Raw genomic sequence first — 26,986 nt, forward strand, 5'->3', positions numbered from 1 at the left:
CGTCCCGTTCTCTTCGCTCCGATGTTTTTCCTCTCCCCCTTTTTTCCCCCCTTTCATTCCTCCGGAACGTTGGGACTTGTTTTACGACCTTGTAATTACGAGATAGTGGTTTAAAATGGACACGTGCCGCGAATATTTATACGGAAAAAGATCTTGAAATCCTTTTCCCGGTCGCACAAAGGGCGCGACGATGCCGCGACGCGGGACTTAAACGGCTTGGATCGTGTCTCGTTACGTTTCTTTTGTTTTTCTTTGTTTAGGCAATTACCGTTGTAGCGGTTTGAGGGGGATTTTTTAAGAATTTGCCGTGAGTTTGGTTTGATTGGAACGGTTTTGGAGGTTTTAGTGGGTGTAAAGAATATTTTGTTGGTGTTGTGTGTGATATTGAGGGGGTAGAATAGTGATAATAGTATTTTTATTGTTTAGTATTAATTGATAGACGAATCAAATGTGGAGTGGGGTGTTACTTTAACACAGAATAGAAATTTAAGATAGAATAGAAATTATGATATATTCTTTATCAAGTTACGAGAATTTTTATATCTGAACGATATGTTCATATCACTCAGAAAGAGAATCTTGATCCCCGTCAATTCTCCATAGCCTCCTAATTTCCCCGTGGACCAGGCATTGGCCATATCACAATGCCTAATCCCTCTATCGAACTACCAAACAAAATCCATTAGTAACATACTAGCAGATTTCGTATCTCATTCGTCTTGAAGATCCCCTGTCCAGAATCCGAAATTAGGCGATGAAGTTCTATAACTCAGGGGTTGGCAAAGTTTCGCTTGGAAACGACCAGGTATTAAATAAATCATATCAATTCTTATTAGATTTATATGTATCTACAGTTGTTACTACAATTACATTTATCAAAATAACATTAAAGCTATTATTGTACAAAATTCCCTTAAAACACCAAACAATCTCTAAAGCAACTCTTCTAACTCATCTCCAAAATCAGATATCTAACAAGAATTATTAATACAACAAAACAGCTACACTATCAAACTTCATTAAAACACTAAACAATTTAGCAACCCTTCTAACTCATCTCCAAAATCAGGCATTCAGCTCATTGAACGAGTCTCATCTCTTCAAACAAAAAACCAAAAATGCCATAGAATTATTATTGTAACGTTAAAACAATCACCCCATCAAGCTGCATTAAAACACCAAACAATCTCTAAAGCAACCCTTCTAACTCATCTGGAAAATCAGGCGTCCAGTTCGTTGAATGGCTCGCACGTCCTTAAACGAAGAAAAGAAAGACAGCGTAGAGCCGTGCACCATGAAAAACGACGCTTATCCAAGGATCACGTCGCGCGGCCTAATCGATCGACTCGACTCGACTCGACTCGATGTAACCGGTAACGCGTGGACAAAAGCGCCGTTTCCGGGGGCCGGAGACGATCAAGCGTCCCTGCTTGATCGCTGAAAGGCGACCGGGAAACGGCGCCGGAAGTGGGCGTCGCGACGGCCGAGGGTCCGTCGAAAAATAGGGCGGAAAGCGCGGCGAAAGAGACGCGCGGCTTGGCCAGACATTTTTCAAGGGTCCACAATGCCGAATTTACATTGTCGGGACGGCGATAGCGAGGATGAAAAAGGAAGACCGGGTTGGATTCATTCGTCAGCTCTGACCCCGCGCGTTCTCTCAACGTCCGTCGTAACCTGCGCGTTGCTGAAAAATCGTCGAACACGCTTAATCCGGACTAAGGTTTTGTTCGAGGATCGTCTATCTCGTTGGTAGGCTCGTCGTGTCAAGTGGCTTATTGTCGTGGAAAATGATTGTGCGTTTCATTTTGAACGAATAGTCATTTGGAACGTTAAGAAACATATTTATAAATTATATACAACATTACTGAGTTGCACTAAATTCTCATTTTATCGAGACTAATGTCTTTGATATATTTTTGTTATATAGTATAAAAATATTTTTTAATCTCTTCAAGTATAAGTTTTTAAATATCTTGAGACTAAAAATATACGACTTAGGGATTTTCAAAGTTAATGGTATAAGGTAATGGCCATGTTTTTTTTTAAAATACATTTAAATGAAGATTAGAAGGATTTGAATCAAATTTTAGTTTTAAATTAACTTTAATTACTTTCTTAGGAAATAATCGATGAGAAGTAAAAGTAGACATGAAGAGAGATTAATTGTAAATGTAATTGTGGCGATTGTTTGTGCAAGATAGTTGATCATATTTTTTTTACGGTCATCTTCTACGGAATTACTCTAATTTCTTGGAGTCTTTGTATTTTATGCGCTATTACGTTGACTGTGACAGTTAAGTGAAGTATGCATAGTAAGATATTAAGATAGTAATTAAAATGGATGATCTTTAGGTTAATTTACAGTTTCGTAGTCAACAATCGTAAATCTGATATGAAGTGAAGTTTTCTTTCTTGTATTAATACCTTATATTGTTTCGTGACTAACTGCATTAACAATGACTCATTCTTGGTAATTTTTCATTGGGATAAGAAATTATGAAATATTCGTTACAAAAAAGTGAAATAAATTCCTGAGGTTTTTACGTTACACATTGTTGCGTTTATTACAATAATTCCATGGTTAATCTTTATCTTAATTTAAAACGTTGTGTTCGATAATTGCAAATTCAAAGCAGATTTTTATTTCCTACGTTAGCCCTCTTGTTTTAAAGTTTATTCCGTGACTAGGCCCAATAATGTTTTATTCTGCGTAGTTTTTCAACTGGATAAGAAATTATAAGGTATTCGCTGTGCAAATGAATTCGTAACACACCTCTATATTTTGCTTTAGTTGAAAGTCTAACTTCGGTATAAGAATTTATTATAGAAGATATAAAAATTAATTTACGTTCTTTTTTAAGCCTACTAAGAATATAAATATTACTTACGTTTCTTGACATGGAAATAGATTTAAGAATTTTATAATACCAAAAAAAGTTCCATATTTACGTTGTACAAACTCTTTAACAGGTTTACTGCCAATTACTCCAATCGAAATACTTGAAATCTACAAAAATCTTTTGTAATCGACGTCGTTCGTTAGTAGGAATAAAAATAAAGAAATTTCTAATCACAATAAAATAGTTTAAAAATTAAGAAACCGTTATGTTATGTTTAAAATTAAAAATAACGTTTAGTACTTCAGTGGTACATTGCATTCAACAAAAATGGTAAATGAAATGAAAAATACCATTTATTAAATAGACAGCCAACCTCTTAAACATTTGATCGAGTGTCTCCGAAAATCCATTGATCCTGAGAGGGTTGAATGCTCGTTCGAAGGGAACAACGGCCGTAACGCGTATAGATTGTCAAGGGAAACACGGGGATTGAAGCTGTTTACTCAATTACTCTACACAGGTGTCGATTTCATTCGCCGCGGGGTTAAGTAACGTCTAATTTAATGACTATAAGTACTAAGCACCGGCAACCATTCTGCACTGGTAACTTCTAAGTAGCTGTTACGTCGTTGTTAATGAGAGTTCTCGAGATGCGAGTCGATGACGTAACACCGGGGAAATTGTTGCGCGTGCACCACCAAGGGACGACCCGATGCTTCCACGTTGCATTAAAGCGTTATCTCGATCGGCAGATAAGCAGGAACTTCGGTATCTCAATTTCGTCGAAGTTTCGTTTCGATAGCGCGAACGAGGCGAAACTTTTCTACGTTAATTTCAGAAGAACTTGTAATATATTTAGTAAAGTGATAATTGTTTTCGAAACTTACTTATAGAGAGGAAAATTATAAAAGAATTGTCAGTAGTAGGGTTATACAGTTTTCCTGATCTAATTTCAGAAGACGAGTAATTTTATGTTTACTTCGTATTGTTTTAATTTTGTTGTTGAATTTTTATATAAATACATACTATGGACGAGATGAAGCTTTTCTACGTTAGTTTCATACACTCGTTTTATATTCAACGAAGGGATAATTATTTTTGAGTTCAGTTAAAGAAAAGAGAATTAGGAAAGAACTGGCAGTAGTAGGGTTATGAATTTCACGCTGATTTTATTTCGCAATCCGAAAGAAGATTTCGTGGAAGGGACCACTTCGTACGGTTCTACTTTTGAAAGCAGATTTAGGACGACCCGAATTTTCTGTCGTTTCTGTTGTGGTTGACCGCAAACGGTCTTGCCGGAGCTTACGAGCAAACACGGGTCTCTTCAGCTAAAGTACTTTCACTGCAGCTGTCGAACTTCCCTCAGTGTTGCGCAACATCCCCCGGAGTACTGAAATTTCCAAGCGGCGGTACGGATTTAAATTGAACTTCGTTGGTGCTACTTTTCTTAACGGAAATTTGATTCCGGAGAAGTTATCGTTCAACCACGGATTTTATCACTCGCGCCGTTGTTTAAAACTTGGTATTATGGAAAGTTCGGGGGCGTTTAACGAGATTTTCATTTTGACCGGAACTTTGTTAAAACTCTTAATGGAGTAAGCAAATTTCGGTTTAATGTACTGATTCTAGTCGAAATTAATCTGTACCATAATTGCGTTTGTTTCTGCGGGCAACTCAATTTAGTAAACAAAATTGGCTTCGCCTACGAGTTTACCGGGTCTTCTTGCATGAAACGGCGAAATGCGACGGGCAATGTTGTTTATGATTATTTTTGTTGATTTATTTGATATCTATGGCTCCATTAAAAGAATATATACAATTATTCTGTAAGAAGATATTTTAAAAATTGACCTACCGAGGAAGTTCTCTAATTAATTATTTAATTACATTCAAGAATACTATAGAATAACATTCTCTGATTATCTGCAATATACTCGTGTAAATATTATCACAGAAGACAAACATTTTTGGAATTTTAACGATTCTCCAATCTTTGTAACAAGTACTCTTTAAAAACCGTTGATTTTAAAAGGATGTCCAACTTAATGAAACGACGTGCGAGCAACTCTGTTGAACTAGACAAAATTATCTACTGGGTATCTCGACGCTGGATGTTGTCTATCTTCCTTGCTTTTCCGGATCATAAGCTGACGTGCACGATCTTTGTTGCTACCGAACGCACCATGTTGCCATTGTGTTAATATTTGAGGAAGCTGGCTTGATAGTGCTTGCTCTTGATGGATGACTCACACGATATCCCTCTCCCTCTTCCTCTCACTATCTCTCTCTTGTCCTCTTTACCTCTTTCTTTCTTCCTTGTTTGCTTTAGTTCACTTTCCACAGTAGTCTCTTGAAAATCAAATTAAATACACTTCAATTTATGTCTTTGATTTAAATATAACTAAATCTGGATTCTTACACTCCAATCATTATTTCATATCAAATTATATTTAAATTTATATCTTCGATGAGAATATAATTAGGTCCATATTCTCACACTCTAATTATTATTTAATATCAAATTATATTTAAATTTCTGTCTTTGATGTGAATATAATTAGATCCGTATTCTCACACTCCAATTATTATATAATATCTTCCTTACCCCCTCAGATAAAATATATTTAAAAAACATTAACATTTTCTATTTACGCAATCATTCACCCACAACTTATTACATCTATTCTTTCAACCTCAATCGCAAGTCAAAATTGACAACACGTGCAGCGTTTTCCTTTCTACCTATCAACACACTTTATCGAAGTATAAATTTTCCGTTTAATTCCCGCTTTCATTAATTGATCCGCAAAAACGTGTGTTCTCCGCGAACATACGTTTCCCCTTGGTTTCGTAATGAAATAACAAATCAGTTTTTATCTGTGACAATAAGTAAACACGTTTTCCCAGTACAATAACTCGGAACGCAATCTGAAGAATATTGTACATAAGTTTTGAGACTTTCAAATGAAGTTTGCTGAATTGTAAAATATGGTTTCCTGTTACGAACTTTTAATGGACACTTGTTCTGCAATAACAGTAGCAGAAAATTATTTTCTACCCAATGCCTAGTGTTCGACGAGTTCGACCCACTGTGCGGCGCACAGTTACAAATCCACCGTTCCGTTCCGCCATGTTTCCCCCTTTCGCCCTGTTCTTTGCGCCCTCGTCGGCATCGTTCAGCTGGTCTAAGGGCTTGTTTCCGTTACAAAGAAACATTTGGTCGCTTCTTTAGAATAATCCTCTTATTTTTCTTCTGGCGGAGGGGAATTCGTTTAATTAAGTACACCCTTATTTCGCCGTGTCCGTACTCATCAAAGCGAAACAGCGGAGTTGATATAATATTTCTGGCTGGGACCGGTACCCGCGGACCGAGCTGACAAAGTTGAATTTCAAATAGGAAGCGGCATTACCGCGCGTCAGGATTTTTAAGCCTCCGATAATAGAATTCTTGCTTTATCTGCGCAGTCAACGCCGACGCCATTTTCGTCTCGCTTATCGTGCATCGGGAGTCAGCGCAGCCGGTATGTTATTATCGTTTCACCGAGCGACGCCTGTTTCGTTCTTTTCTGCCCGGCGGGATTATTTGCAGTTCGACCCGGCGAATTTGTGAGCTCGCGATTGGTATTAACGATGAAAATACTTGAGAAGGGTTTTGGGAAGTTTTGGTAGTGTCGGATGGTATCATGGAATTCGTTGACAGTTCTGAATTTTAAAGTATCGAATTTCAAACAAGAAAAAGTACTTTGTTACGTTGAAGGGGTAGAATTGTTTTCGTACATTTGCGTTTGAAATGCTCCTTTTTCTATAAAGGGTGGTATACATTTTTTGTTCTTATGAAACATTCAAATAGAGTTGTAATTAGTTGATATAAGTAATTAGATAATAGATAATTAATTCATAATTCAAAATTTATTCTTTTATACGTTTTGGGAAGTTTTGGTAGTGTTGGAAGGTATTATGGAATCCGTTGGCAGTTCTGAATTTTAAAGTATCGAATTTCAAACAAGAAAAAGTACTTTGTTACGTTGAAGGGATAGAATTGTTTTCGTACATTTGCGTTTGAAATGTTCCTTTTTCTATAAAGGGTGGTATACATTTTTTGTTCTTGTGAAATATTCAAATAGAGTTGTAATTAATTGATATAAGTAATTAGATAATGGATAATTAATTCATAATTCAAAATTTGCTCTTTTCCTAGTAAATGAGTAATGATAAAGTAGTTGTATCGATTACAATTAAGAAATAAATCATAAGGCAAGGGGTTAAGTTTAGAATTTTAAATAGGAGAGTGGGATTAGTTTTAGTATTTTAGAGTTTCCAAATTTTTATTATTTCGTTAGGTGGTACTTGTGAGAAATTAAGTGAACATTGAAGGGAGTTTATTATCTCCGAAAAATTATGGTAACATATTGTTTGTGAGAAGGAAATATTATTTGGAGTAATTGATTTATTCACGAACACGTTAGTCAATTATACCATTATGAGATCTGATGATGTAGATATTCGATTAATTACCAAGTTTTCTTGGATTTTGAATAAAGAACAAATCAAACATTCATAAAATTAAATTTCATTCAACAATATTTCTACTTGTTATCATCACTTAGTGCAAACACTTATATGTTTACAACATTTATTCATCTATCACATTGAAAAATAAAAGAAAAACTATTTATCGAACTCAGTAATATCCTTCATTAATTCTCCGTTTCATTAAAAATCAAAATTTCATAAATTAGTCTTTAACACGTTAAATGCCACACGATTTCATACAGTAAAATACACAGAATAGAAAAAATATAATATTAGATCATTTGATTGAATCGCACTATTATTATTGCACGTTGAAATCTTTTCAAATAATCGTCGTTTAATCGAGTGAACTATAGTAATTCGATTTGGTCGGGGATCACGTTAACACATTGACTGCCACGAGAATTTCTAGCGTTTTGAATAGTAATACTCTTTCTTTAATAACAAAGGAAAATTATATTGAAAATAATTATTAATAGTTTAGTATCACGGTAGTCGTATTACGCTATGATCTAGCTACTTATGTTACTAAATATTTTTATTTCTTATTGTAATTGTTCTCCAGCAATTTGGAAATTCCTATCTTCGGTGACCATCGTGGCAGTCAACGTGTTAACACGCAAATATGTCACGAACATTATTTCTATTCGAAGCTATGTTATATTTTCTCTAGTAGAAAGACCGTTGTATACTTTCCCAGAATAGATATTCGACGTGTTAAAGAATGCTTCACAATTTACTCAGACCAAATTGGAAAAATCGGGCGGCCCGCTGACGCCGGGAATTCTCTCGCAGGAGCGTCATATTAAATTATACTCGTCTCTCTTCCTTTCCACAATTCCTTCTTCTCAGTCGTGACACAGTCTGTTTCGTTTCAGTCGAAGGGAGAACTCGGTACATAAACGCGCACACGTACACAGCCGGGAAATTCAGAAATACAGTTTCATTTTCTCTACGAGGGAACTTTGCGAAGTAGTCTGTCTGACCACGCAAAGACCAATACTACTTGTCGGGCTGGGATGAAAGTAGAGCGAGAGTTATTTGAAAGTATTTTAACATTTCGGTATGAACGGAAGCTCGATGATTTTTCCTGGCGTTAGAAGTTAGTTGTGAAGAGTGTTTTCACTGCCAGTGTAAATTATTTCTGCTGTTACGTAATCGTTCTTTTGTAATTTTAAATAAGAATCAGGAATTATGTTCTGTTTAAGCATTGTACAGTTATCGTTACAATGTAATGAGAAATAACGATTTGATTTTGTTAATGTTCTAAAATTATGGAATAAAGAAAGTATAAAAAGTAATAATAAATAAAAATTATTGTAGGAAATGAAATTTAATTAATGTAAACGGTTCGGAATGTGATAAGTCATAATTTGTTCGATGATTAAGTTTACTATTTCATTACATAAGTCATAATGTTATTATATTAATAATATAAATTATAATGTTATAATATTAATAATATAAGTTATAATGTTATAATATTAATAATATAATTGATAATATTATAACATTAATAATATAGTTAATAATATTATAATATTAATAATATAATTGATAATATTATAACATTAATAATATAGTTAATAATATTATAATATTAATAATATAATTGATAGTATTAATATTTCTATATCAACAAAATTTTAATTTTATTCCCGTTACAGAAAATGATTTCATTCCAATTATGCGTATAACATACTATTCTCAATTTTTAAAAATATTTCTTAATTCTTCATCTTATTTAACTAAATTAAAGTGCCGCGACACCACAGTAATAAATCAATCAAAATCAAAATTAAGATCTTTCTATTTCCATGTAAATTGACGAGTCTACATACACAAATGAATAGGAAAAAATCTTTTAAATTACACGACGACCTTGTAATTTTAATATCGGGACATTATGCTTACAAGGATATTCTCTTTTTTGCTTTCAGCGCTATCGAAGCGTGAGTGTCGACGCGAGTTACAGTTTTCCGGCTCGATTCCCAAAACTTTCACGGTTATTCACTCGAGCCCGAGCGACTACGAGACAGATTGTCTTCTGGTATAGAAAACGAGAGCCGTCGAATAACAAACGGAAGTCGATCATCCAGGTGAATCGGAAGCTGTGAACCGAGGACGTTCTCACGGTAAATGTTCAATCTTACATTATAACGTTTTTGCCATTGACAGTATACTTCGCTCTCCGTCGAGTAGTTACAGTATCATTGGTACTCGAGAGCGTACATTTTTCTCGGCTAAATCTGCTTAGCAACTGTGTTAATTGACGACCACTTTGGATCGTGAGAGTTTCCCCGACATAATTAGGTACATCACCATTGCAAATATTTTATATGAAATTCCATACTAAGACGTCTTCTACAGCTGTATTTATGACAGTGAAAATAGCTTACAATAATCTTCGAATTTATTGCACGAGAAATGTATTAATTACGAAATCTACCGGAGAAATCGATTGCGGAAGAAGATTAGACAATGTGGGTATGATAAACACGAGTTGTTACACGATTTTCTTTATTTAAGAAATAACGTTACTTCACGGTAACTCTACAATTGTTAACTGGGTTAAACAACTGAAAATATATCATATTTAAAATTTTGGTAACGAATCTTTTTGAATGATTTTGTGAAGAATATTTAATTTTTTATTCTAATATATTTCTTTTTAAATTTATCGCAGTTTTAAATGCTTAAGGATTGTTTATTGTTTAAAAAAATACTAGGTGGTCAATAGAAAAACAAGAAGTTATTAAATCAACAACGTATTTAAACAGTTTTCATGTACTAAAATATTGCATCGAATTTTTCAAGTTACTGATGTGTTATTAAAATTACGCTAATGTAATTTATATTTATTAATTCTTCGGATTGATACCAATAAAATCAACACAATATTCTTTCAAAAATGTACATTCAATTTTGATTTACAAGATCCTCCGAATTCCGTGTGTCAGATCAATTAATTAACATCCATATGAATTTTGTTGTGACAAATCAAACGTTATGGTTCCTCTGTTACCACGTCAAACATTTATTTATCAAATCAATCCCCGTAATAGCGTTCCACGAATTCTGTGTGTGCCGAATGTGGGCGCTTTGATGGCGCTAATCTACGTTCTATCATTCGTGTGCGTGTCCTGAAACAATAATGCCTTGCCCGAGCTGGAGCATTCAGGTGCATGCCCAAGAACGTTTCGGTGCATTAGCGAATCCGTGTCAATCGTATTCGCGCGGGAGCAATAATTCATTTTAGGGAAATCGTATCCTCCTACCACGGAATTACATTTCTGGATATATTTACTAGATTGCTTATAAATTCGTTTCGAATACGCAGCTCGAAATATACCAGAATTACCAACAAATTTCGGTGAGTCATTCCACTGAACTCTACCGGAAAATATTTATCTTTCTCGTTTCCTTTCGTTTAAGGAAATATTGAAATTAAGAAAATTGAAATTAATGTTACAAACATTTATGAACTCCCAAGTTATAGGGATTTTCAGAAATTCTATTAAAATATTTCTGTTACAAACGTTTACACTGCAAAATAGTTTTACAAATTGAACTCTGATACAAATATGTATCCTGAATGGTGTGATAATAAAGTTATAGGTTTATGTGACGTTGTGAGTGTTGGTTTAAAAGATTTGAAATATGCTAATTTACTAAATGGAAGGAAAGCGATTATATTTTTATCAAAGTTCAATTTGTAAAACTATTTTGTAGTGTAAACGTTTGTAACAGAAATATTTTAATAGAATTTCTGAAAATCTCTATAACTTGGGAGTTCATAAATGTTTGTAACATTAATTTCAATTTTCTTAATTTGAATATTAAGATATCAACATTCTAATCTTATTAATTACATAAAGTAGTTATATTAAATCACAAGAAACATTATATAGAATTTTCATGTATTCTATAACGAAGGATAATTATTCAAATAATAAAAAGATACCCAAACACTGAATACTGAAACATCAAAAAACACTAACATTCTATATCATCTCACCAATTAACACAGCCACATAAACACACACATCGTTACCATCGCTGTAATTATCATTACAGACTACCATAATTAACATTCTGATTGCTACCATCATTACAATTCCAAATCCTATCCCAGTTCCAGTGTTCTATTCAGTGTCTCAATTTCATCCCTAAAATGAAACAATCTGGGCGCCCTATTGGTTTCAGGGAGCCCTATCTCGGTACGCGGTATCTCGTCAGCCGCAACTCTATCGGTCTGATCATTAAATTAAATCCGTATACTTAGCGGGCGTCGCGTCGCGTCGCGTCGCCGATTTGACGTCGCGTATTCACGCTAATCTCGACGATGCGCGCGCGTGTTCTGAGACAATGGGGCACCCCAGTTCGGCCCGTGTGCATCTACGTGTACAATTCAGGTACATTTAGCCCCATAACTGCGTCTATCTCGGCACGAACACATATGCCCGGCCAGATACGCGATACCATGCATGCCGTTGGACTGAGTAGATCCACGCCTAATCTACTCCTTTGTTGCGTCGTAGACAAAGGACCGTCGACTGGAAGGGCGGGAACGAGTGAGTGAAAGAGGTAACCGGGAAAGAAACTTGCTCGCTGCTTGACAGCCTCCGCGGACAAAGTGTCAGGTGTTGTTTGAATAGAATTTTATTGGAATAAGAGCGAGGAGTAAATAATTGATTTCATCTGGTAATACTAATTGTTGTGTTGTATATCTCGAATTATTAGGCAGACATACTGACTTCATTTTTTCTGTAGGGAAAGAAACTTGCTTGCTATTTGACAGCCTGCGCGATTCGAATGAAACTCAAATTATTCAAATTCAAATTATTTATTAACTTTTACCCACAATTAGCAACTGAAGAAAATTAGACACTTCGAAAAAGAATATAACCCAACTCATTTTTGTAAGCATTATTATTAATATAATCTGTGATTAAATACATAGAAAAATGTCCCAATGTGAATGTGTTAAATTATGGTAGACCGAGGTGAATCGGATAAAAGTAAGACATGATAACTGGCGAATAAATTAAAATGATGAATATATTAACTATTCATTACTCGAAAATAACAAATAGATAGAATTTATTTATTATTATTTATTCCTTATTTTGAATAACTTTCGCGAAACCCCGATGTCGAGTTCACTAGAAAATCGAAAGAAGAACGCGTCGTCTCGGTCGGGAAGAATTTTCCTTCTGAACTCGAGCGTAATTTTTGCTAATCACTTTCTTCCCCTTGATGGAAAATCCTAGCTGCTCGAGTTAATTAGCTCAACGAGAATATAAATGGTTGCGGGAACGTGGGTGCTTATCATTTTCGCGGGGAGAATCTGTTTTTCCGAGGGTGGAATATGTTGATTTTTTATTCTGAAATGTGCGTGACGCTTGTACTTTCGTGGTAGCTTTTGTTTTTTGGCCTTTTGATCTTGTGTTTGGAGCTTTTGTTCATTGCATGCGGTTGGTTCTGTAATTCGTGAAAATGTTGGACTGCGAACACTTCAATTACTCCGGCAATATTAATATCTTGATATTTAACTTCCAATTTAATTGCTCTATCACTGAGTTTCATGATTTAAAATTCCTGTAAAATCAACCAATTTATTTCACGTCAATTTTTAAAAATTCCAATCTTGTACTTTACATAAAAATCCTCAGCGTAACAGCAAGATACGTAAAATAATAATAACAGTAATATATAATGAAAAATGATATAAAGTATATAATACAAAATAAATAATAAAATCCAATAATATAATAATAATAATAAGACACAGAATATCATTAGAACCAAAGATCTCGATATAATTATGCCATTTTTCTGAAAATGGTACAAGTCCATTTTGAAAAAAATGAATTAATAGTACTTTTAATGAGATATAAATATCTTGAGAGACGATAATAATAATATCGTGAGATATAAAATTACTAAAGAAAATGAACGATTTTTTAGTCGCACTTATTTCACTTTCAAAGAAAACATTTTTACGATAACATCTCACTTCTTTTGAATCAAGTTAAACTTCTTTCGATTAATTTATGAAAATATCGTACACCATAGATAGTGTGATTATAAACATAAAAGAAGGATACCTATATCTCACTGAACTACCATTAGCTCGTTTTCCTCAAAAATGGCCCACGCCACTTTCGATAAAAAAAACGGGCGCAATTAATATCCCTGTGCCGCCATTTTGTCGGCGTTCTAAAAACCGTGTTGTCGACAGGAAGCGAAAGCCAGATCTCGGCAATCATAAGCAGCCTAATCCTCTTAAACGTGAAGAATGGTATCATCATCCTTCCTCTCGGGGCCGCGTCTTCAAACACGCTGAGTCGCCGGCGATGAAAAAGCGCCCTTAGCATAGGTTAACTAGCTCGGTAAGGTCGCGATGGCGATTATCACGCCTACGGCTCGCGAGATCTTGATGCGCCTTTAGCAAGAAATCTGTCGGCAGATTGCCGGCGCGCCGTTCCACGGAAACATAATTGAAACATCAAATGAATCCTTAATTTTAATCCGCCCGCCTCCGGTTTTTATATTTCTCGGCCGTGGCGTTGAAGCACGTCCACTGCTCGATTCAACGGAATCGAAAAGGATATCTTGTCTCAGGCGAAATGAATTTTTCTCTTGCAAATGCTCTTCGTTAGCTACAGTAATTCGGTTGTTGGAATTTAAATGAACGTTTGAGAATGCATTACTTCTCTCGGCTCGCTTCCGGAAGGATGGAAATAAATAACGTTTGACTAGAGTTAACATGGTTAGTGAGATAAAGAATAAAATTGGAGCGAGGAATAATTGTATAATTGTATAATAATTGTATAATAATTGTATAATAATTGTATAATGAATGAGGTTGAATTAGACGTTTATCATAATAAACTTTTGCGTCGGAGAACGGTGAAAGAAGAGAAGTTTCCCTTTGATTTTGGTTTAGTAAGTTGTTTCGTAATAAATGAATTCGGAATTGATACGATAAAATTGATTAAAGAAACGAAGTAGAATGGAAATTGAGAGATTCAAAGGTGATTAATGAAATTATTGCGTTGCCTTTAATTGGTAATGATGTAGGATACTTTTGTCTAGTAAAGTTCATTTATTTTTCATTCTAGTTTCTGTTAAATCTCCGGAAATGAATATTTGAAGAGTCAGGTTTTAGTATTGATATAATAAGGAATTTAAAAGTAATCATTATGCTCGAGCTTGAATCTTAAATTATTACTTTCTACGCTGCCTGTAGGATTCCTATGGAGAACGAAGTTTTCTGTGAGACATTGAGAGCAGCGTCCACTTAAAATTGCAACGATCTAGAATAAAAAGTTTATAAAAATGTCTACCTTACGAGCAAAAGTATCTCATCTGTAGAGAATGAACAGAATTCTTTATCTGACATGGTGCAGTGCTTCTTTTGCAGAGATACCATAGAATTTTTCATGAAAAGACCAAAGACAAGTTCAAATATAATTTTGTGTCTCAACATAGACTCGGTTATCTCCGTACATCCTGATGCATTTATCAGAAGCAATCTCTCCGGAGATTTGACTCTGCTTCTCAAGGAGGACGTGTATTAGTTTCAAGATATTACCTTGGAATTTAGGTAACTCTACGCGCAGACGTCTGATAGAGAATTTTGAACCAATATTATGCGCCATATTTTCCTCGATATGAATGAGATTAATTAAACTATTTCTGCGAGACAGATCCCTAACGTCTACAGTTAATAAATTTCGATAACAACTAATAATTGTTTGGTGTTTAGTATTAGTTAATAATAATGAATAACTATTTTTCGTTTATAGGAATACTGTAAAATATTACAAGGTTATGTGAATATAATTTATTGCAATTACAGTATTGTTATAAGATATTGAACACTATAGTTATATAACAAAACAGACACAAATGTGTTCTCTCACTGAATTTCACAATAATTAGTCATTTCAATTAATTTTAATTAAATGATTTATTTAGATTATTATTCATTTCAATATAATCTATCATAATCGACAGGGTACGTCGTATCAATGATCACCGCGACAAATTCGATCTTCGTTCCAATAGAATTCCAACTGCAATTTACACTACAAGGTGTAATACCGTCATTAACCCCAAAACAATACGAACCAATTCGTACCGCAATAATATACAACACATGGACATTTGCGCTATTAATAGTGAATTGCAAAATCTATCTCTCAGAGATATGAACTCGTTACCTAAATAGCATTCTCGCACGTTTATGTCGATTCTAGTTTCGTATTTACCATAGAAAAAATAATTTTGTGGTAATATATAAGATGATACTCTAAAGATCGAAGGCTGTTGTTTGTTCTACTAAATTTTGCCAAAACTTTCCTCCGTTGTATTATCGCATAAAGGGTACGGAATATATTACTTTTAACACTATAACAACCGAACGTTTAATATAATTAATATGCAACTCTTATAAAAATGTAAGAATACATTTTTGTCGATTTCTCCGTATATTTATTATCACAGGGAAGCTATTTATTCATAAAATCATTTCGGATATTTGACACTTTCAAGACATCAACAATTACAAAATAAGAAAACTGAAATCCATCGTTCTAACGTGAGTAGTGCTAGTGTTAAAATTAGTTTTAGAATTTAAGTCTTATGATTACAATTTCCTAAAATCATCGCGAGAATAACACTTTGAATGCCGCATGATTTCCCACAGCAAGGAACGATAGAATAAACTGCTCCTGAAACTAGTGTTAAGGAATTATTGAAAGAATTGATTTAGCAACACTCGGACTACAATATAACCGAATTAAGATTCTAATAAGAGCACTCTTATAGTTCTTCTAAAATGTTTAAGAAAAATCATTGAAATCGCTCGACGGTTCTACCGTTAAAGCCGCCACGCCCCGCCGAAACTCGAGCGAGCAAAAATCCGCCCACGCAGTTCAAGCGTCGCGGTCATATTAAATTTCGCCCTCCGCGCCGCGCTTCCATAAAGCCATTAAGATAATACTGTCAACGTCAGAGCGATTGGGTCTCTCTCGCCTCGCATCCGCGCCCGCCAACTCGCGAGAGTGCTCTGATCGATCAAATCTCTGACCCAAAAAGTTCTATCCTCGCCGAATTACAAAGAACTAAAAAAAAAAAAGGGGGCAGAAGAAAAAGCACAACAGATAGCGCGAACAGAAATCGAGGACAGAAAAATCCAGCCGACCCGGAATGTTCGAACAAAAGCACATTTCCCCGCGGTCCGATTTTTCCGATCCTAGTAGCTCGCGCGAGTAGCTCGTTTCGCTAACGAGCGCCGGTTTAAGCCTGATTCACACTAGCGGCTACGGTACAGTCAATCGCGACGGGCCAGTCAATATTGCTCGGTACCGCTGATGCTTTCGATCGTTAGCGTGAACCGAGTCTTAATGATCAAGTTAAATCTGCTAGGATTTCGATTACTGGCAAAGCGATTTCATGGTCGACAGATTTTCAGGTGACTTAACACATTCGAGACTGGTGGGAATGTTGTTTGTCGGTTCTTGGAACAATTATAAACAATCGAAATGGACAATGGAAAGGCAATTATAAAGTCGATTCAGAACCGATATAATATTGGTTCTGAAGATCCAGAATTGAAACCGATATAATACATAACAGTTACAGTGATGCTCGGTTAAATTATTTGGCTTAACACATTCGAGACTGGTGGGAATGTTGTTTGTCGGTTCTTGGAACAATTATGAACAATCGAAATGGACAATCGAAAAGCAATTATAAAACCGATTCAGAACCAATATAATATTGGTTCTGAAGATCCAGAATTGAAACCGATATAATACATAACAGTTACAGAAATCTGTTCGACTTAATTCCGCTGCATCCCCATTCTTTTCCGACTACTGAGTGTCTTGAGTTCAGTGCAACGCGACCCCAGTAGACAGGGATAGAAAATGAATGCATTGCGAGGAAAATAAGCAGGCGCAAGTTAAAGAGATGCGCCAAGTATAAATACCCAACGAAGAAAATTCAAGTGCAATAATTTCAATCTCTCCTTCCCAATAGAAGTACCGATGGAATGTTGAGGTCCTTGTCATTACAATGAATCCAAACGCGACGTAAATCGGTCTAGTTTAACCCACTGTCGCAAACGACGGCTATAGTCATCCATTTTACAGACTGTACTAATGCATTCATTTGTTTATTCTTCAGTAATACATTGAACAAAAATGACGTAGCAGTCCAGATAACATATAAGTTGATTTTGTGTACGATTTTTCATGACCTGAACAAGTCGAAACAAACAATTAAAGAAAATTACGATTTTAAGTCGGTAAAACTACTCTGCTTTCCATCGCGTGTGGACAGAATTTAATGACAGCAGTCCCAGAAATTCACGATTTTCGGTGCACTGTATCTATTCCGTTTCGGATTACCGTATCAATTCTCTGCCTTTTGTGCTCGAGTCAATTTCTGGAAGCGAATAGCTGCCCCCTGTTTTTTTTTCTATTCGGTTAAATTCCACTAGGTTCAATTGTGGTTCATTTTGATAATTTGTGCGACGGATGGTCAAAGTGCTTCTGCGTCAAACATTCACCCAGACTAACGCTTCGAGCAGCAGAGAATGCTGCTTCTGGTGAGGAATAACTCCACCAAGAGCAAAATCGTGAAGAAGAATTAGAGAATGGATGTATTCAATTTTACATTGTATATTTTGTAAATTTGAGCAATTGTGATGGATGGACGTAGGTGCTTCTGCGTCAAATATTCATAGAGACTAATGCTACAAGGAACAGAGAATACTACTTCAGATAAAAAATGACTCCATCAAGAGGAAAATAGCGAAGAAGAATTAAAGGAGAGCGCTTATTCAATTCTACATTCTATACTTTCTAAATTTGTACAATAGTAATGAAGGAGAATGCTATTTGGGTTGAAGAATAACTCCACCAAGAGCAAAATGGTTAAGAAAAATTAGAAGAAGGGGCTTAATCAATTTAATCTCAGATCTTGATTTCAGATTCAATTCGATCTGATTTGGGATCCAAAATTGTGGAATTTGATTTAATTTCAGTTCTTCCTAATTGTCTCAATCGGAACCGATATATGACAGTTTGAAACAGTTATTTTCGGGACCTCTTCAATCCCTGGTTATAGCGTGCAATTCCATCGTACCTTTGACCGGTGTGAATTAAGCCTTATCGAACCCCCTACTCCGCTCCGAGCACGGCCGGACCGGATGCCTATGATAATTTCGACGATGCGCTCGCTCCGCACCACGCGAGCACCTGATTACGATCTTCGCAGCCGTGATTCCGAAGCCCACGCCGCGCTGGCGAGCAAGGACGAGCCGCGTGGGCGTGCGGAGAGCACGTGCAAGGGTGCGTACCGCAGACGGAATGCATATGTATGCCGTGAAAGTCCGCATTCCTGACCGGTGGACGGATTGTCGCGCGGTTCGGGCAAGGTCGCCCCGGTATTCGGAGGATGAATCGCGATAATTGAATGGCACGATAAGTCACAGAATGCGATTCCACTGAATTTTTGCGGAGGTGGACCGGTGGGAGTACCCGCTCGATTCATCGGATTTTTGAGGACACCGTAGGGGGGCTAGTTAAACGTTTGCGGGCTGCGCGGCTGACATTCGTGACCGGTGAATGGTAGTCGATGGCTTTGTCTGCTTTTGATTGGTTTTCTGGGATTTATTTGTAAATTGTTGGTGGTAAATTGATTGGATCAATTGGATGTTCGTTGTTCATGAGGAACTTGTTTATGCGTTTGTTCTTAATTCAGGCGGTTTCTGAAATAGTTTTGTTATATAGGAATTATTTGTTATTTGTTATTATTATTTTTATTATATGAGAATTATTTATTACTTTATTATTATTTCGATTATATGGGAATTACTAATTATTTATTTATTATTCTTAGATCTATTACATAGGAATTATCTATTTATTTATTACTCTCATTACTGTTCTATAGAAATTTATTCCGAAAGATTCAATTATGATTATATATTGGGAACAATAATAGTTCCTTACCCTTTCTATGAATTTATCCATAATTTTCATTTGAAAAAGTTTGTTCTTTAATTTTATTCGAAATAATTCATTCTACGTTATCGTTAAGAAACCTGTATTTGGAATTTTATCTTAAATCCTGTGCTGGATTTTACTATGTAAAGACTAAAATTTAGATAGTACGATCTTTAAGTATCTGACTGGCATTTCGTGTAGTAGCCAGCACGCTAGAAGTATTATGAACGTAAGAAGAGTTTAAAGATAGCTTTGGTCGTGATCGTTAAGGCACAGCTCGTCAGTGATGAATCTCTAGATCGCAGGTTCGATTCTCGCTAGTCTGAGTTCTTCTTCCTCCTCTCCCTATAATATTATTTCCTGGAATCCCATATTTATACTGTGGTATTATTTATTATTTATAACAATAATACCTCCATTGAGAAAACTTTCCTTCCTGTATTTCGAATCAATCAAGTGGTGGAAATATTTTCATAAAATACAAACATGAGAAATAAAAAAGATACTCTGTTAATTTCTATGTGAGGCGCATCCGAATGGGGCAGAGCATTTTTATTCAAGAAAAATGTTCTACTATGGAGTACGCCAGATTAAAGTTGGCAGGCTAATTAACCTGTTTCGTCCACGATAGTCGATACAGGTCAGTCTCCTGACCTACATCTATGTTTCCTTTTTTTTCTCTTTTCAATTAATGGAAATATAAAGAATTCGGGAACAATAGAATCTTTTTTCTTCGACGCCTTTTTCATTAAATTGAACATAAAGTAAAGTGACATTAGATTGTGCAATTTTGCAATTTAAGAAGAAAAATGGAACAACAAATGGAAACAGTCGACAAATCTTCCACTAACAAACTGCAATTAAAAAGTCAGAGATTGACATTCATGAAAGACTTTATTGTACTTCTCCTTTTACAGTTCCTTTAAGTGTGTATTTCATGATTAAAAATAACAACCCTCGCAAAGATAGCAATACATTTCTCTTCAATTCCTTCAAACAGTTATATATAAGTGAAACCATCAATTTACAAAATCATTTTTCATATTAAATACTTCGAAACTATCAATAATTGCAAAATAAAAAAAATCTAAAACCCTTCATTCTGACCTACATATCGATTCTAACATCAACAACATAGAATCTTCCTTTGTTTCACTTTTGCCTGTAACTGCATCCAAACGCACGAGAGAAACTCGAATCAGACGCGGGCCACAATCGCTCGCACACGTACGTATGTAGGTAAATATGCCCCATAATTTCTAGTCCATGCGTTTCACCGGATATTTTTTCCTCAACTTTCTTCGCCCGGCTCGGTCGACGCCGCGGCGCCGAATTCCCACGGAATTTGCATTTTAAATCGTGCCCCGAAGCACGATTAATACGATGCAATTAAATCGAAGTTAATTCCCGCCGTCGACCGACGACGTTTTGTTTTTTCTTTTTTCGATTTTTCATTACCTTTTTTCCTCCTTCCCGTCTCGCCTTCCTTTTCATCGGAATATTATTGGCTCGCGGTCACGGCGAAACGCTGATTATTCAGCGAACGTATAACAATTATCGGCGCTCGGCCCGGTACCCGCGGCGTTCCAATTATTCATTATATCTCGCGTTGCGTCCAGGATATGCGTCCGCATCTAGAACAATCAGCGGTCGATTTTTCGCCGAGTTGCATTAAGCGATAGTTTGTTCTTCGCTCTTGTTTTTCGAAGGTTTTTTTTTTATTGTTTTCCTGCGGCACGGGCGAACCGCGAATATCGATTCGCGTCGGATAGGCCGCTCCGAGCGGAATACGTTATGAAACTGTACGGTGGTGATTATTTCATTCGGCGGGAATGACGGTCAAATACTAATTTTCTGATTGGTGTCTCGGGGAGAGAGTATACGCAGGTGGTCAAATGTTTGGAACCACTTGATATGTAATGTCACGAATTAAAAATTATATATCTTACAAATAAGGTAAAGGCATCCATAATTGAGCTGGTATCGGTAGTTGACCATTTTTCAGGGAAATAAGAAATAAGGTTTTTAAAATATACTGGTTGATAAAATAATCTGTCGATAAAGCCCCGATAGATATGTTGCAACCTCTACTGACCGAACTCCGAAACATTTTTATTTGAATTTTCTGATTGGTGTCTCGAGGAGGAAATATAAACTGCTGGTCAAATATTTGGAACCACTTGATATCTAACGCGGATTAAAAATTATATCTTATAAATTTATATAAAGTAAAATAACAAAAATTTTATATCTTATAAATATATAAAATTAAGTAACAAAACACACACACAAAATTCAGTACGCTGAATAAGTTGTACATATTTATACATATAATTATTTGATATACATTTAATTGTATGGAGAAGATAAAGCAAATTATTAACAGTTCTTTTATAAAGAATTAATTCATTTTGCATAGGAGTGTTTGAAAGTTTGATTTGAATAAATTCAGAATTATAATATTCTTTAATTGAATATTCAATATTAACCATTTTCAAACCTTCACTAAAATAGACAATCACTCGTCATAACTCCTTCATAAATTAGTCTATGTGCATTTTTATGAACATAGAGAAGCTACTCATTAATGACAAAGTATTTCATAAAAGAAGTATCTAAAGTGCTTATTATTTAACATAAAACCTCGCTGCACCCACTATATTTAATTTGCTATAAAAGAAAAATCACTTCCAGTAAACAACTTCACTAAACATTCAGTATTCCCTGAATTAATGAAAATTTAATATTTATTAGCCAGTGATATTTACAATTCTATATAACGTGTCTCACGGTTCTGATACAAATCAAAGTGGACAGGAATTCCTCTCCGGGAAATGCCAGCTGTTACCTGTTTAATAAATCTATCGCGGAGAAGATTAATTTATTACTTTAATATACTTGCTGTATCGTGATGTTCCCGTTTCTTTCGCGAAGGATCTTACAGTCTTACATTAACGAGAAATATCATCTTGAACATGACTTTCACGTTGCTACTCATTCATCTGGGCAACTAGTTTCACGCGATTACCGGCGTTAAAGCAGCTGGCATCAACATTAAGACACGTTTCGTTTTTTAGAAGAAGAGAACGACGACATTTTTACTCCTGCTGAATGATGCTGAAGGAGTTTCTAATGCTCAGGACGTCTCGATGGTCTTCAGCGTTAGTCCGGTTTTTTTAACCTTTAAAACATGTCAGGAATCATTCAGCAATATCATACTTCATCTTCTTAAGCGAAGAGTACATAAGGAAAGTTCATTCTCTTTGAATAAATTCGTTTGGAAAGTAAATTTGCAATGTTTCAAGGATACATTTGTTTCGAGTTACCTTGCTTTCGAACTACTGTGAGTTGCTGTTGCAGTGAATTTGCTTTAATAATATTGAATATTGTTTCCATTATGAAAGTTTCGAATTACCAGTTTGGAGAGCTTGATTTAAATAACGGTAAAGGGGAGGAACATAAAAATTGATCATCAGTAATCTCCGCAAAATTCTACATTATTTTCTATAATATTCACTGCACGACTTACAATAATTTCTAATGTGTTATTTACAAACTATTGATATATCCCAATTACCTATGTATAAATTAAATGCGATAGCGGAAACATTAACAGCATTACAAGTTCGAAAACAGCAGTCACATACACCTATTGGCATCTCGTTGGTTTATTTCATTTTGCATAGCAAATTAACTAATGAAATTATGTAATTAACTTAAACTTTTACTCTCTCAGACGTGAAAGTTCAACGTCATTGTAATTTCAAAATTACAAGGTATGTACGCTTTAATGCCATTACTAAAACTATCGAATACACTATCAATCAGTATTTACACGTTGACATTTCTTAATTTCATTGTTCAAAACATGTTTTCTCGGCCTTACAATAACTGGCCGGGTGACCAATGGACACACCTCGCCTTTACGACGAGTGTGACCAATGGATTAAAGATAGTACAACACATTACAAAAATCCTTCCGGTAACAGGAGTGAATAATTATAATTAAACATGACTAGTAAAGATAGAGTGCGAACAACGGTACAGTAGAATAAAATAAAATAAAACAGAATAACATAAAGTAGACTAGAATATATTAGTTAAAGTAAAATAAAATATCGTATAATACGTTATTGCAAAAGTATGCTTAAAAATGGTTAACAGAAAATAAAAAGGAAATGACAGATAAAAGTAGAAAAGGTGCAAGTGAATAGATAAAACATACTAAAATATAGAATAGTGTTAATTTTATACTACATACATTTTTTTACGGTCACAAACAAAAATTCGACCGATAAAAGGTCAAACTCTTCTACCTAATATAAACGTTCCATCGATTTGATTTCTTTCAAACTGAAAACACAGGAAAGATCGTCACACGGAGCCATCAAATTCGTCATATTGCTCGGTCTGTCGCGTTATACGTCGCAGCGAGCGCGTTGCGAGCATTGAAAAAAAAGCCGGTCTCCGGGAAAATATTACGGGGGTTTTGCCGCCGCCGCCGCGGAACGGATGTATCGTTAATTACTTTTTCTCCGTGGGCCAGACGAAGGCAACTTGCATTCCCCGGCCGTCGAACGATATTGCCGAATCGTTCGATGTGTTTCCGCGCGGATTCCGACTGGCTTTGAATAATGGCGGCGCGGCGCCGCGAACAACGCTGAAAACTGAGAATTAATAACGGTAATTCGTCGAGACCGACCGAATTTCCAATGCCCGTGTAACATTCCGACGTCACGTCACCTATGAACCCGACGAACACCTTTTTCCCTTTCTCCTTTTATTTCTAAGCGCAGCGTTTGCGCTGGGAAAACAATTGTATAAACTTCGGTTTGAACTGGTAGGGACACTTTTAAAGAAATAATAGCATAAAAAGTTGTTAAATAGTTTTTAACATTTTTTCTGAATTAAAACTAGATTTACGGAACGAGTCAATTTGACTCATATTGAATTTTATAAGCATTACTTGGTAAATGTTTGGGTATTTTTATTAACGCAGTTACGCAAATATGTATCTTAATTGCCTACTTTCAGACCACTAATTCCTAAGATCTAAATGAACAAATAATAATGTTTCTAAGAACAATAGAACAAACTGTACAGTGTTAGAATCTAGTGTTAGAGCAGATTAAATAGTCCATCGAAATATCAGAAACTCGATTAACCGCATTCACTTTTGAGCGACTCGTACATCCCAGATAATACATATTTAATTTACGTCTCCAATAATACCGTTTCACCCGCGATTCAATTATCCGAATCCAAACGTTTCATAATTGGATTAATCCTCGACTCAGCGTCGTAGCAAGAATAGTCCGCGAGCAAAATTCAGCATCGCGGGAATACTTTTTCCCCGTGGCGGGTTCGGTTGCCGAGTTTCGTTCGTCACGAAAACAGCGGGGAGATGTCTCTTGACAGGAGCCGTCTGGAGGAAAATTATTAATAAACATATCCGTAAGAAGTATTCATCGTGCCGCTCGGTCCCAGACGTCATCAGAAAATTTCTCCGTCTCCCGCAATCTTGGAACGCTAGAAATTCAGATAAAAGTGCTTTCGTCTCTGGCGTAATATATTCTCGAAAGGAGAGAGAGAGAGAGAGAGAGAGAACCGCGGGGCCGGCGGCCATTTCGATTTCTGCCAGGGAAAAAGAAGAGATCCTTGAGAGTCTGGAGAGCCGGCCGAAGATCCGAGGGACAGGAATGTTGCCGGCAGGAAGGTCAGAGGTGAAGGTGAATCGCTTACAATAATCCGACGGAATTCTTGTCGGATTAAGATCCCGGGGAAACTTTCGATCCCCTCGCTAAGAAGTACATATCCGCTTTTGCTTGCAAATCACTCGCCGTGACTCGCTGATTTATCATCGATTCGCCATGGCTCGGCTTCATGATTCCCCGTGTCCCTTATTACCGGCCATTATTCGTCAAGTTCATCGGTCACGTTTCTTTTCTCGCGAGATGGTGGAAAGTTGCCACTTGACGCATTGTTGAGGATTTATTTTTTTGCATTCAGAGATTCTATGTAGTAATGGAAAGAAAGTATCGAGTATGTGGGTATTCGGGAGATTGTTGTTCATTTGTTAATGCATTGCGTACCGGCTGATTTTTGGGGAAACTGAATTCTGCTAATGGTAATTTTCAGTGAGATCAGCTTATATCATTATATATACAAAAACTCAGATATCATATTGTTATGTAATATATTTTAACAGTAACCGTACCGGGAACCGGTCGAATGACCGGATTTAAAATTCTGCGTTTTATTTTATTCATTTAATTTTATACCAATTCCTATATTGTCTTATTAATTGGTTTTTCAATTTTCATCTTTTGTTCCTGTTTCCACTAAAAAAGATTTATCATCTAATTTGTTTATTTCCATTTTGTATCCAGTTATTTGAGTCACGATAGGAAAAGTGTCAGTGTGGTTAGTGTTAAATAGATAATCAATTGGATTCAAATTTAATATTTTTTTAAATGCTGTGGTAATTAGCAAAGTTGCATAGCTAAGTGTCTTTATATAAAAGCGAGATTCATTATCAGTACGCAATATGTTAACACTGAAACTAGCAGACGGTCAAAATCACCCATTCCTGATGTCTTCTTTTTGCAATTATTAAATTCACCCCTTTGTTCAATATCGATAAAAAAAAAATATATAACTTTGCGATATAATTATTACAAAATGTCGAAGGAATAGCGATATTATTACTTCACGGCGATGCAAAATACGAGCGAGCTATTTTTAACTTAATCTCGTCGCATATGAAGCTGTATACATAACATGCAGAACCGGTTGTATCGGTATATTTATTCGAATGTCGAATAAAACTTTTCACGGGCATTATCGTGACACTTTATTAACACTTTCCGTCCGAATACGAATTTAATCACCCGCAACGATGAAAAACTGCATCGGAATAAGAGAACACGAATAAATAAGATTTTACTGTAGTCGCGTCGACTTTTATGGAGGGGGAAAATATTCAGTCCCGATGGCGCCACGCGATGAACACGCTGAAATCCGATCCGCCATTACGCCGCGAAATTAACTACTCCATATAGTGTCGAAGTCCACCGATTATCGCGTAGGATATCACAGCGCGCGAGCCTCGTCGGAACTCGTTCAGAATTTCTGCGCCTCGAACATCTCCCTTTCATTGTATTGTCGGAATGTCCGATTGTAATTGACGAACCTGCAGGATGAAGGGCCTTCTGCTCGACGCGAATGAATGAAACAAGAATTATCGGAATTGGAATTGAAAAATCTGGAAATTGAGTGTGTTGCAGGTTTCGTTGGACCGGGTGGTTGGGTATAAAATTTGAGAAATGTAGGGGGTAGCTGAAAATATGAGATGGTTGCAGAGGAAATCGTTAGTTGTACTTCTTCCTTCTGTTCATTCAAAATTTTAATTAATCCTGCATATTCACAAAATATAAGGATTGTGTTTCATTTTTACTTAGATTGGTTTTAATGTAATATAAGCAATGTACTGATAATTATAATAATTCAGTAATATAATACTGTAATGATACGATAATACAATAATACAGTACCACATCAACAAATTCCATTATTATCCAAAAACTC

General features: G+C 35.7%; 1 protein-coding gene across 6 annotated transcripts in view; it reads left to right on the forward strand.

Annotated features, from left to right (window-relative positions):
- Pgant9 (polypeptide N-acetylgalactosaminyltransferase 9) overlaps positions 1–26,986 on the forward strand; it is a 442,501-nt gene that overhangs the window by 204,513 nt on the left and 211,002 nt on the right. For all 6 annotated transcript variants that reach the window (XM_076364365.1, XM_076364352.1, XM_076364362.1 and 3 more), the window contains one exon: positions 9,314–9,508. The gene's annotated coding sequence lies outside the window, so the exon portion shown is untranslated. The remainder of the gene's footprint in view (positions 1–9,313; positions 9,509–26,986) is intronic.

Source organism: Nomia melanderi, chromosome 1 (genome assembly GCF_051020985.1).
Source record: "Nomia melanderi isolate GNS246 chromosome 1, iyNomMela1, whole genome shotgun sequence".
Lineage (NCBI taxonomy): Eukaryota > Metazoa > Arthropoda > Insecta > Hymenoptera > Halictidae > Nomia > Nomia melanderi.